Below are 11165 nucleotides of genomic sequence, written 5' to 3'. Positions count from 1 at the left end.
CGGGACGCGGAGCCGCCCGGGCACCGCGGAGGAGCCAGCTCTGCTGGGCTCAGCGGTGCTGAGACATCCCCGCGCTGCGGCCCGCGTCGCTCCAACTCTGTGACCCCGTGTGTCCACGYGACGCCTAGGGCCGGCCGCGGTCCGGTGCCCCCACGCTGCCGGACACGCGGTGTCCCCGTTGCCGATGCAGCACGCCATGGGGCTCRGGTGGGCCAGCACCGTGGGAGCGGCCGCCCTGCTCCCTGCAAGTGGATCTCAGTAAAGACCTATTGAGTAGCCTTGGTACGCGCAGCAGCCACAACGCATACTGGGACATGCCAGCATGAACCAGCGTTTCCCTTTCTAGCAGCTGGTTGGCAGATCTCCAGTAAATGGTCTCCCTCTCCCCATGGCAGGATGCTCCCAAGCTGGTGCTTTTTACACACCTGAGAAAGTCCTTTCGGAGCCTGCAGCCATGGGCCTTGGGAGGACGCCCCTCCAACTACATCAGGACACGTGGAGAGAAGAGCTGAGACCAGCAACAGCTGTGGAGGAAAAGCACAAGAACAAAACTCAAATGCATAGTTATAAGCCCAAAGAGATGCTGACCTTCTGTAGCCAGGAAGCCATCAGACACCACATGCCAACTGGACCGAACCAGCCTGCACCCAGGTTTTGCAATGTAAGGAATGGGGAAAAAAAAGAAAAAACCAAACGTGTTCTCTAGCTGTTACAGCCAGAGAGATGATTTCATCCTGAAGCCCCTACAGGACCCATCCAACTACAGCCAGTCTCACTTTTGGCATAGCCTCAGTTTTTGCTCCACGAACCTCTTCCCTGCACTGCCTGCAAGGAAACGTCCTAAAAGCAGAACATCAGAAAAGTACAACATCCTCTCTGCAAACTCACAAACTGAAGTGTTTCTGTCCAGACTTAAAACAATGAGCTTCACCATGAGTTTGCATCTTGCCTCTGTACTGCTCGCTTCTTTTTTAATAATAGGGAAAAGCATAATAGTTTATTTTAACTATGAAATATATTGCTATATTATAAAGGATATTGTAACTTTCAATTATGTTTTTGTATCAAACTAGTTTGTCAGCAGGCAACAATGTCAGCCTGCTGCCGCCAAAATGTCTGTTTCTGAGTACAGTCATTGCTCCACGTGAGGACCGAGGCAAGGGTTAGTAGAGGAGAGTCTTTGGAATTCATCTGGAAAGACTCCACATCCTTTAAATTCTTGGGTATTAATTTACATTACCTGGAAGCTGTCTTTAGGCTGCCTTTAAGGTCTGAAGTCAATGTAGCCTGATTGCACTGGAGCTTTGCTTCTTACTAGCGAAAGGTGTGCCCCCCTTTCCCCCCAGGGTCGCAACACGCCCTCCCAGCAGTCTCTGGAAAGCCATCTCCTCCCTCGGGCATCTTCTTTAGCTGAAGGTGGGATCCAACTCACTGGGTACAAACTGTACCAGACCTGAAATTCCAGTTCAGCAAACCATGTTTTCCCACTGGGATGGAGGCTTTTGTGGAATAAGCAGTGCAAGGAGTGCTTCTCCTTGCCTCGAATGTGTCTTGCAGCACAGTCTATGCTACTCTAGTAGAGAATAATCAATCTTGGCTGAGTATAGAGTGACACAGGTAGGACCCAGGTATGAACTAGGGCTCACTTGTGCCTAGAAAAGCAGGAGGGTGTGAACATCTTCCCCGGTAGAGCTGGTCTGTTGTGCATTTGCTGCTTCAATACATTGCTCTGCATTTGGCCTGGGGTCCTGCAAGGGAAGGATGGTTCCTGTGTGCTTTTGCTCCCTAGACTTCAAGCCCGGTTGTGCGGGTTGCTTGGAAGGAGGTGTGCAGAAACAGTGCTCTCTCTTTTTCCTCTCAGGTCAACAAGTAATTTCTTGGGTGGTGGTGTAGGGACATGCATGCTGAGGTGACCTGTGTAGCTGCAGGTAAGGTTTGCTCCCACAGGGAAATGTTTGGAATAGGAAATTTTCCTGCCGTCCTTTGAGTCAGTGCAGCTCACGCTCCCTCCTCGGCCGTGCTTGTGCCAGTGATGAATTGCACTGAGTTTCTGTGCTGAATGAAGCCCTCAGTGCCCAGGTCGTGCTGGCTCTCTGGGGCTGGGCAGGATCAGGCTTCGCACCCTGTCCCAGAGAGCTACAGCCCAGGCCGGCCTGTCTTTGTTCCCTTTGGGCTGAGATTGTGACTGTAGGATGGCAAAGGGGTATCCCTGAATGTGGGAAGAGGCACGACAGGGTTCCAGGTGCTTCTCCCCCCGGCTTTCCAGTACTCAACGTTTATGGCCTCATGTACCCAGAGAGCATCTCTTGCTCGTGTCCAGCCCCCAGTTTTGCTGGAGCTGATCTGCATTGTGTGTAGGAAAAGATTTGTGGGCAAATAAGGCTTAACATTTTCTTTTGCAGCCCTGATCCTTGTTCCTGGCTAGTCTTCCTGTGTGGAGCGTGGCCTCGCTAGTGGTAATGGCCAGGAGCGAGCAGAGCCCATGGGACCAATTCCTGCTGCTTTCTTCCACAGTAGCGTGTGCGTAAAAGCCCCTACACTGACTCATCTGTATTAGAATAGTTATCACTGTTGTGCTGTTACTATTAATCACTGTTATTATTGTCACTGTTGTGCTGGCCTGACCCTCCCAGGCCAATTAAAGGACTTCAGCGTCAGGCCCCACCAGCAATGCAAGGCAGCAGCTGTACCTCGCCAAGAGCCCTGCCCACGAGGTTCCAGCTCCGACGGCTTCGTGGCGGCGCCGCAAGCGCTAAATCCTACCACTGGAACCAGTTGCTCCCACGGCAYGGGGTTTGCCTTTGCACAGCCCAGTCCTTGGCGGTCCGGCTGGCCCTGCTGGCCGCCTCCTGCCCGGAAAGGCAGCGCTTACGTGCGGAGAGGGCAGGCAAAGCCCAAGCGCTCGCTTAGCTGGTGGCTGCTGATAGACAGGGGCTGGGGTTGCTCATGCCCCATGCGTTTGCCCCACTCACAGGGAGGTTTTTGGGAGGTGGCTGCCCCTTGCTGGGAGCCGGGCAGGAGGGTTGGGCTCTGCGTAGCTCTTGCGGAGGCTCTGGGTCTCCTAAGGGCGGTCGGATGTCAAGGGCGCTTGGGCTCCCTCGGCTTCCTCCCGCCCTGCATCTCCCTGCTGCCGTGGAGCCCGGCGCTGCGCCGCCAGGTAGGTTTGCTGCGGGAGCTGCCTCGGGGGGGGGTGGCGATTCCCTGGGCGCTTTGGGGAGGGGAGGGAAGCTGCTGCTGCTGCTGCAGGGCTCTGCGCTGGCTGCAGCCCCAGCTCCCCTCGCCCGACGGCATCCCGAGGGCTCCGGGGCTTCGGAGAGAGGCTGTTGTGGGGGGAGGAAAAGCTGCTCTTCGGGATTAGCTGTTCCCTGTTGGATGAGCTGTCTCCCGAGCCTGGCCCGTGCCACCTGGGCTCAGGCAATGGGGCGCCCGGGAGGTCTCCAGCACGCCATTCCCGGTGGATGCTCCCAGCCCTGGTGCTCTGCTTCTGCCCAAAGTGTTCTTCCCGCCGGGCTGCCCCGGGCTGGACTCGGCCCCGCTGGAGCCGCACGGGCCCCTGCGGTCAGGACCTGGCCCCGGCTCGTGCTGCTCCTCCTGCTCRGAGCACGGCCGGGCCCCTCGCGCAGGGGGAAGGGAGCGGGAACCTGCCGCTCCCGCAGCATTGCCATAAAACCGATCTGTACCCAGAAACAGGCATGTTTTAAACTATGGCTTTAACCTGTTCACTGTAAAAAGTGCCTTGGACTTTAATCTGAAGAGGTCAGTATCTATAAATATTTACCTGTGCGGGTGTGTAAGTATGCAAATATCTATGTATAGTTACACACACAAATATATGATATCTACGTACATATATAAACGCTTCAGACCCTCTGTTGTGCTGGTCTCCGGAGCTCTGTTCTTCCGCTGGGGAAGGCGTTCGGTCTCTGACGCGCCAGAGCCGTGTCCGAGGGGCGCGTGGTGGCTGTCACTCTCCTGGCTCTGATCCGAGCCCAGCTCGCCTCTTCCGCGTGGGATCCGAGGGTAACAAGCAGGAGAGGGACGTGGGGCTTGGGACACCCAGAGAGCCTGCAGCGGCAGCCTGGAGCCAGGGCAGCCAGGCTGCTCGCCTGCTCCGAGCTGCCGCGCGGGAGCTCCTCGGTGCGTCGCAAAGCCCCTGGTGCTCCCTGCTCCCTGGGGATCTCCGGCCCCCGCTACCTGCCTTTCTCTTGCAGGAGCCCTGAGGCATTTCCAAACTGCTGGCTCCCAGAAGAAAAAGCGGTTTCTTCTGCAGGGGCTTGGGGCTTTCCATGCTGCTCAGCGGCGCTGGGCCGCTGCTGGAAACGCTCTTTCCTCCAGCTCTGCGGAGGCTCTTGGTGCTCGGGCGCTCTGGGCACAGCGAGCGCTCCGGGCTCCGAGCACGAGGCTCCGAGCAAGCGCCAGGCTCGATGGGCGATGGCCAAACTGCTTTGCAGGTAATGGGGAAGGTGCAAGTGGGTGAGGGACAGCTGGGGAAGGTGGCGCAGGATCTTCCTCCTGCTCACCCCTCTCCTACCTAAGTGCAATAGAGAAGGCGAGTGCATCAGGCCTGGGCTATTCCCTCCAGTTAAGCTAATGGCTTGGTTCTTCCCTTACTTCTAAAGAAACAGGGATAAAAGCTGCCTGGAGCACAAAGGGCGCAAAGACAACTTCACAGAGGGAACGTGCTGGTAAAGAGAGGAGGAGGTCGGAGCCTTTCCCACTTAGTGCAGGGTGCTAAATCCAACCGATGGCTCAAAAGCCTCATTCAAAGCCTGGGAGCAGCTGTGCTGTCAGCTCCGGTTCAGTGCTCAAGCAAATGGGCGCTAAAGCAGCAGCCCTAGAAATCGGGAGTAGCAGCCCCGTAAGCAGTTTGCAGCCAGGTCCCCAGCAGGCAGGAACGAGCAGCCAAGCAGGAGCCTGCAGCCAGTCCGGCGCAGGCGCGTGGGGACGGCGCGGGAGGAACACGGGTGACGTGTGACTGTTGACTAGTGATGCATCAGTATGTTGGTTTGCTTTTGAGTTAATACCTGTAAATTCTGAAAATACCTCCAGCAATCTGGGGGACCCTTCGGCAGGAGATTAAAGCTGTATAACTCCATTTCCAGTACTAGTGGCTTAGTGGAGCAGAGCCCTAATGTATGAGCACAGCTGCACTTGATACTGCTAGAAATTGCACATGGAGATTAGGCAAAGTTTGTTTAATCTTTTGCATACAGCATGAAAACTGTTTTTATTAATGGCTTTGGATTAAGGATCCTCCAAGGAGAAGGAGAATAATGTCCGTACCAGATCTCTGGCCTCCCTGCAGCACTTTGCTCTCTGCCTTTGCAGCTGGAGGAGGCGGCAGCGTGCTGGTGCCAGGGCCCGCGGGTGGGTTTCCCCGTCCCCACGCCGTGCGCGTGGCGGTACCCGTGGGGCCGTGTCCCGTGCTCGGCGCTGGCGGGAGGGGAAGCGCACTTGGCAGGGCAGGAGGCTTTTTACTGTTTCACTCAGCAGTTTCTTAAAAGCAGATGGAGCTTTTATAAACAGTGGGGAACTTCTGGCCTTCGACAGCGGAGGGGAAAACCACAAGCAGCAAATAGCTCTGCAGACCAGGGCGCTGCAGCAGCACCTGCTCCAACGGAGCCGAGCGGAGTGTCGGAGGCAGCTCCCGGGCACCGCGGGGCAGGGAGGCCCCCAAGGACCCGGCTCTGCCTTCGGCAGCCAGCAGGGAAGGGGCTCCGGCACCGAGCTCCGGCTTCTGCCGGCTGCAGCCTTCCTGCCCGCTGCAGGGCGCCGAGCAGGCAGCCGTCGGGAGCAGTTTTCCACTTCCCAGAGGATGAGGCGGGCGGGCGGCGGGAAGGGTGCGATGCAGCCACTGGGCAGCCCGCGCTGCGGGAAGCAGCTCCGCGGATCCCGGCCGGGGCTCCTGAGCCAAGGCAGAAAAGCCTCCTGCAAACACTCGCGCTGCGGCTGYGCTCTGCCGCAGGAATTAAATGAACCCAGGGTCTGTTTCCCTGCAGTTATTTCCATCACGGATGTGCTCGTTTTGCAGGTAAAATCACGGCCGTTTAGCTGCCGACTTCATCACCTCGGTCTGGGGTTTTCGGGTGCTGACAGGGTGGTTCGTTGCTGCAGGAGGCATCTGTGCAACGCCAGCCCAAGGGCTCAGCGCCACGAAAACCGCCCTGCTCCCTCGAGAGCCCCGCGAGCAGCGAGCAACGGGCTCTTCCCTCCTGCTCCAGCACCTCTGCACCATTCGTCTCTCCCGCTCAGGCCAGTTGCCTGCGAGCTTCCCCTTCTCCTCCGACCTCGCCTGCAATTCCCAGGAGCTCTCGTGGGGGACGCGGCTGCCTGCAGAGACGCCAGGCTTGTGTCAATGGCCTTCGTGTCCCGTTTTTGGTTGTCAGAACGAGAGAGCTGTATCTTCTTCCTGCAGCCCGTTGGCCTGGCGCTCGCACAATAAGAAGGGCTGCTCAGCAGGGTGGGCTGTAAAATGCAATGGCAAATTACAGTTTTCTACCTAAATGGGTATTTCTGAATTTCCTGCTGGGTAGCAAGCACCGCGCTGAAGCGGTGGCAACCGTTGCGAACCGGCCGGCGGTGGGGGCTTCGCTGCAAAGCCTCCGAGCAAACCGTCACCTCTCCTGCGATAGTATTTAGACGGAGCAGGAGGCTCAGGTCTAGGAGCTGCGTCTGCTTCCCGGAACTGCTGCCGAGAAGCCGCTCGGTGACAATGCAGCACTCGCCCACTCTGCGCCGACAGCAGCGATTACACACATCAGAAAGACCAAAGAATCAAACCCATAAAACGGCTTTTTTTTTTTTCTCTCTCTCCTTTTTTTAAGACGTGCTCGTGGTCTGGCAAGGTGTCTGCAGGGGCCGAGCTTCAACATGCTTTACAGAGCCACCGCCCAGCCCAGGAGAGCGAAAGCGGCATGAGCCATGTGCAGAGCAGCCCTGGCAAACTCACGGCCTGTTTTTAAAACCATGCGAGTGCCTGAACGTCCTTCTGCAAGTCAAGAGGGGAGAAAACAGGGAAATAACTTCACTGAAAATGAAACTTGAGGCTTCTCATGAGCCCGTGAGCATCAGCCATTCCAGCAACGCACAAAAAAAAGGAAGCTATTACTTTCAATGTTAAATATCTTCTTGGCTCAAATCTTCTCTTATATGTTGGTGTCTGTGCTTAAAGCTGTCCATAGGGGACAGCCAGGTCCCCTGTCCCCACTGCTGACCGCACAGCACCCGCATGCCTGCAAACAGTATTTATGGCAACGCTATATGTCTGGCAAACAGTTTAACAAAGTTGAGCTCTTTTCCATTAAAGCTGCATTGTAGGTGACGATGTACGAGCGGTTTCCAGATGAGGTCAGGCGTGGGCACGGAGGCAGGAGCCTCTGCAGCCTCCTGTTGCTCTAGGTGGTCGCTTCCAAGCCTTGGTCGTGGGGCCGAGACAGTGCAGCGCGCGCCCGGCACCGACGTGGCTGCCTCTCTTCCCTGCCTGCTCTCGCTGCTCGGCACAAGGCTGCAGAAGCCGAACGTAACCCCTGTTCCCTGCTGCTCCTCTCCCTCCTTCGGCTGCACCAAGCGAAGCTGGCACAGGGCCGGGGAGGATGCTGCCTGCTCCAAAGCTCGCACTGAATGTTTTGGAGAGCAACAGGTTTTGTACTAATTAAAGAGGAATCAATTAGGCTGCAAGATATTCAGCCACCTGGTGCCTCTGACTATTTTTTCCTCCTCCTTCTCTTTTTCCTTAATGTGCTGCTGCTGCCTCCAGGGAAGTCATGAAAGAAACAAGACACGTTCCAGTTTCTTGCTTTCCTTTAGATTAAAAAATGCCGTTTGTGAGGAAATCTGCGCAGACCAGCCAATTAAAGCACTGTACATGTCCCTGAGATTTGCAAACAGCTATCATCTTCTGTGCCATCTATCACTCCCTCCAGCCACCCTCCTGCCCAGCCGTCTCTGCATGTCACGGATCTACAGCGCTTGGCTCCGTCTGTTGGTTTGCGCTGTGTGAAAAAATAATCTACAGCGAATAAAGAATAAGCAGTGAAGAAGGTGTAATGGGATCCCGTGGGAGGCACAGCGCAGCCCTACTTGCGAGGAAGCCCTTCGGAGACCCAGCTGCGCCAGTCTTTCCCTCGCTAGACGATCCATCATGCAGGCGCTCCGGGCTCGGTAGCTGCAGAAACGGAAAGGGGCCGGGAGCAGCGGGTCGTGTCTTGCCGCCTCTCCGGGCGGCTCCCGAAGCTTGGGGCATGCTGACCTCGGAGGAAGGGGGAGGCCGCTCGGCTGGGCTCCGGGGCAAACGATGCGAGGGATGTGGATGAAGCTCGGGCGCCGGCATCGTGCCCCCAGGCGGGGATAAACGGCAGGGCAGCAGCGAGGGCAGCAGCGAGGGCAGCAGCGGAGCGGAGCGGAGGAGAGGAGAGCGCCGCAGGGCAGCGCTTGCCAGGCAGCCGCCGGCACGGCTCTAAAACCCTGGCGGATGGGACCGTTAGCGCGCAGGGGCTAACGGCGAAGGCAGCTGGGCGCTGCTGCGCTCACGTGGCATCGCCTGCACAGCGCTCGCCCTTCGGCCGCCTCTTTTCGAAGCGACGCGCTGCCTTTCGTGACAGCGAGAAAAACCCGCGCTTCCCACTGTTGCAGCTGCTGTGGGAGTCGGATCCGGCTCCTTCTCCCGGCGCAGCTGTGCCGTCCGCACCTGCCTTTCCCACTGCGCTGCAAAGCGACGCAGCACGGAGGACGTTTCCTCCTGCGTGGGAATGTGGCCGGGTCCTTGGAGCAGGAGCAGCGCGTGGACGGCGGCGCTGCGGGGAGAGGCGGGGGGTTTCCTCGATCCCCCTCCTCTGCGCACCTTGAGCTCCCGAGATGAGTAATTGCTGCTGAGAACAGACGTGGCAGCTGCCTCGGCGTTATCAGAGCTCAGGTTCAGGCTGTCACTGAGCAGCGAGGCACCTCCAAAGGAAAAGCTTGTGCAATGCCCTGGATAGCGCTGCTGCCTTCCCAGCCTGGGAACCAGCCCTCGGAGGCAGGAGCAGGCTCGGAGGGGCACAGCTCGCTTTGCAGGAACCAGCACCTTCCCCCAGCGCCCAGACTCGAGCCCTGGTGAGGATGTGCTGGGAGCAGTGCCCCAGACGTGGGATGGGGCAGCGTTTTCCATATTTGAGGAAACCAGGCGAGCAGGGGTCATTCCAGGCGCAATCTACCTCAAACGTGGCTGGACAGGCTCGCTCACGCGCGGTCCAGCCGATGGTGTGTATCAGCTCATCCACACCGAGTTCGGCATGTGCCCTGTGATGATATAACAAGCGTGTACTAATAATAGTTCTTCTTCGGGCTGATTAATTGCCCCAAGCTCATGTTTAAAAATGTGGCACCATAAACACGCTCCTGGATGGACCTATCGAGTTACCTTCACAGTGTTTATAGCTATAATAAAAATAGTTGGAAAAAAAAATTTAAAGGCAAACTGAAGGCACAAGAATTTTGGAGGTTTTTCACGCTGGTTCACGGCTTTGCACCTGCACCCAGACAGACCCAATAAAGAGGCAACGCTGCCCATTTTGGAGGACGCGGGAACTGAATCGGTGACTTCGGCCCAGTTCCTTGCTGTACATAAAAGAGGCCTTGAGGGCTTTATGGGCACTTCTGCAAAAAGGCCAAAAACTAATTGTACCTCTTGTCTCAGCAGTGCAGAAGCAGAGCTCACCTCTGGGGCGGAGGGGAGCAGGCACTAGCAAGGCTAATAATACACGCCGCTCCTGGGGCTACATTCAATTAAAAAGTGCAGCTGGCTGATTTAGGAGAGCAACAAAATGTCCCCTTTGCAATGAAGCCATCAGCTTTTATCCGTCTTGTAGGAACAGGCTGCCTTCAAGAGCGAGGGAGCGAAGTTTTAGTGTCTAATATAACGTCGTGTGAAATGAAGCTCGGTGGCACAAGAGGCTGATGCAAGGGCTGGCGCTGGAGCGGGGAGGCGGGCGGGGGAGCCGCGCTGCCATTCGTCTCATCCCAGCTCATTCCAGCGGGGAAGAGAGGAAAACAAAGCGGGCGGCGGCAGCGGCGCCGGGGCTGGAGCCTGAGCCGATGCCGCCACCGCGCGGGGAGCGGGCGGCTCCGACGGGGCCGGCGGGGGGGGGAGGCCGGGCATGGGGGGGACCGGGCACTGGGGAGGGGGGGAAGGGGGGGCTGGATGGGGGAACCGGGCAGGGGGGAGCCGGGCACGGCGGGGAGCCGGGAGCGGGCGGGAGCGGGCCCCCCCGACGGCCCTGCCCTTCCCCCGACGGGGCTCCCCGCTCCGCGGCGCTGCACGGGAACGAGCGGACGGGGCCTCTTTCCTACCCCGTAAATGAGTCACTAACCCCCCTCTCCCCCCCCCCGGTACAAGCTGCCCCGCCAAGCCCGTCAGCGGCCGCGGCCGAATCGAGCGCGGCCGCGCTGCTCTATCGCGACTCGGCGACCGCCACCTCGCGGCGTCCCCGGCTGCGTTGCCGTGGAAACGAGCCGGGCATCTGCCCCGTTTCCCGCAAGCAGGAGCGGGAAGGGCGGGTGTCGCCGCCGTCGGGGGGCTGCACAGCCCGCGGCGGCGTCCGGGCCCGGCTGCGGATTGCGGGCGGCTCCGTCGCCTCCGCTTCTGTTTTAAGGACAGCAAACGTGAATCAGATTCAGCGAGGCTGGGCCACGGCTTCGGCGAGCGGCGAGGACAGAGCAGGCCGAGGAGGCGACCGCGGCGCGCCGGGCAGCCACCGGCCCCGCTGGGGAGCGGCCGTGAGACGCCACTCGGTGCTGCCCGGCCTCGCCCTTCGCAGCCCTGCCGCCCGGGGCGGGGGTTTGCCACGCTCCCGGGCCCCGCAGCAGTGAACACGTGGAAATTGCAGCTCGGCGGGTGCTTCTGGTGCCGCAAACCGCCTCTTCCGACGTGACCGTCGGGGGCAGCGCGGCGCGGAAAGCGTCGTCCTGGCGCGGGGGAGCCGCGGAGGCCCCGGGGGGGGGGAAAGCGGAGGGCGCATGCGCGGCGCAGGGTGGGCATGGCCCGCGCTGCCCTTCCCAAAGATGGCCGCCGCGCGCGCTGCCGGGGCGCGGCGCGCAGGCGCGGTTACGTCATCAGGCTGAGCCGGGTGCGGGACAATAGCAGCGGCGGCCGAGGGGGTAAGGAGAGGCCCCGGTGCGGGGCGGCGAGG

The 11165-nt window shown here is 59.0% G+C and overlaps 1 protein-coding gene across 1 annotated transcript in view; it reads left to right on the top strand.

The window, feature by feature from the left end:
• The first annotated feature begins 11076 nt into the window (after positions 1-11076).
• The window catches only part of ADAR (adenosine deaminase, RNA specific), a 14211-nt gene continuing 14122 nt past the window's right edge, over positions 11077-11165 (top strand). Inside the window, exon 1 of the mRNA XM_026080866.1 lies at positions 11077-11133. The gene's annotated coding sequence lies outside the window, so the exon portion shown is untranslated. The remainder of the gene's footprint in view (positions 11134-11165) is intronic.

The sequence above is a fragment of the Apteryx rowi genome, unplaced genomic scaffold (assembly GCF_003343035.1).
Source record: "Apteryx rowi isolate R43461 unplaced genomic scaffold, aptRow1 scaffold_530, whole genome shotgun sequence".
NCBI lineage: Eukaryota > Metazoa > Chordata > Aves > Apterygiformes > Apterygidae > Apteryx > Apteryx rowi.
This window is presented reverse-complemented; position numbering and strand designations above follow the sequence as displayed.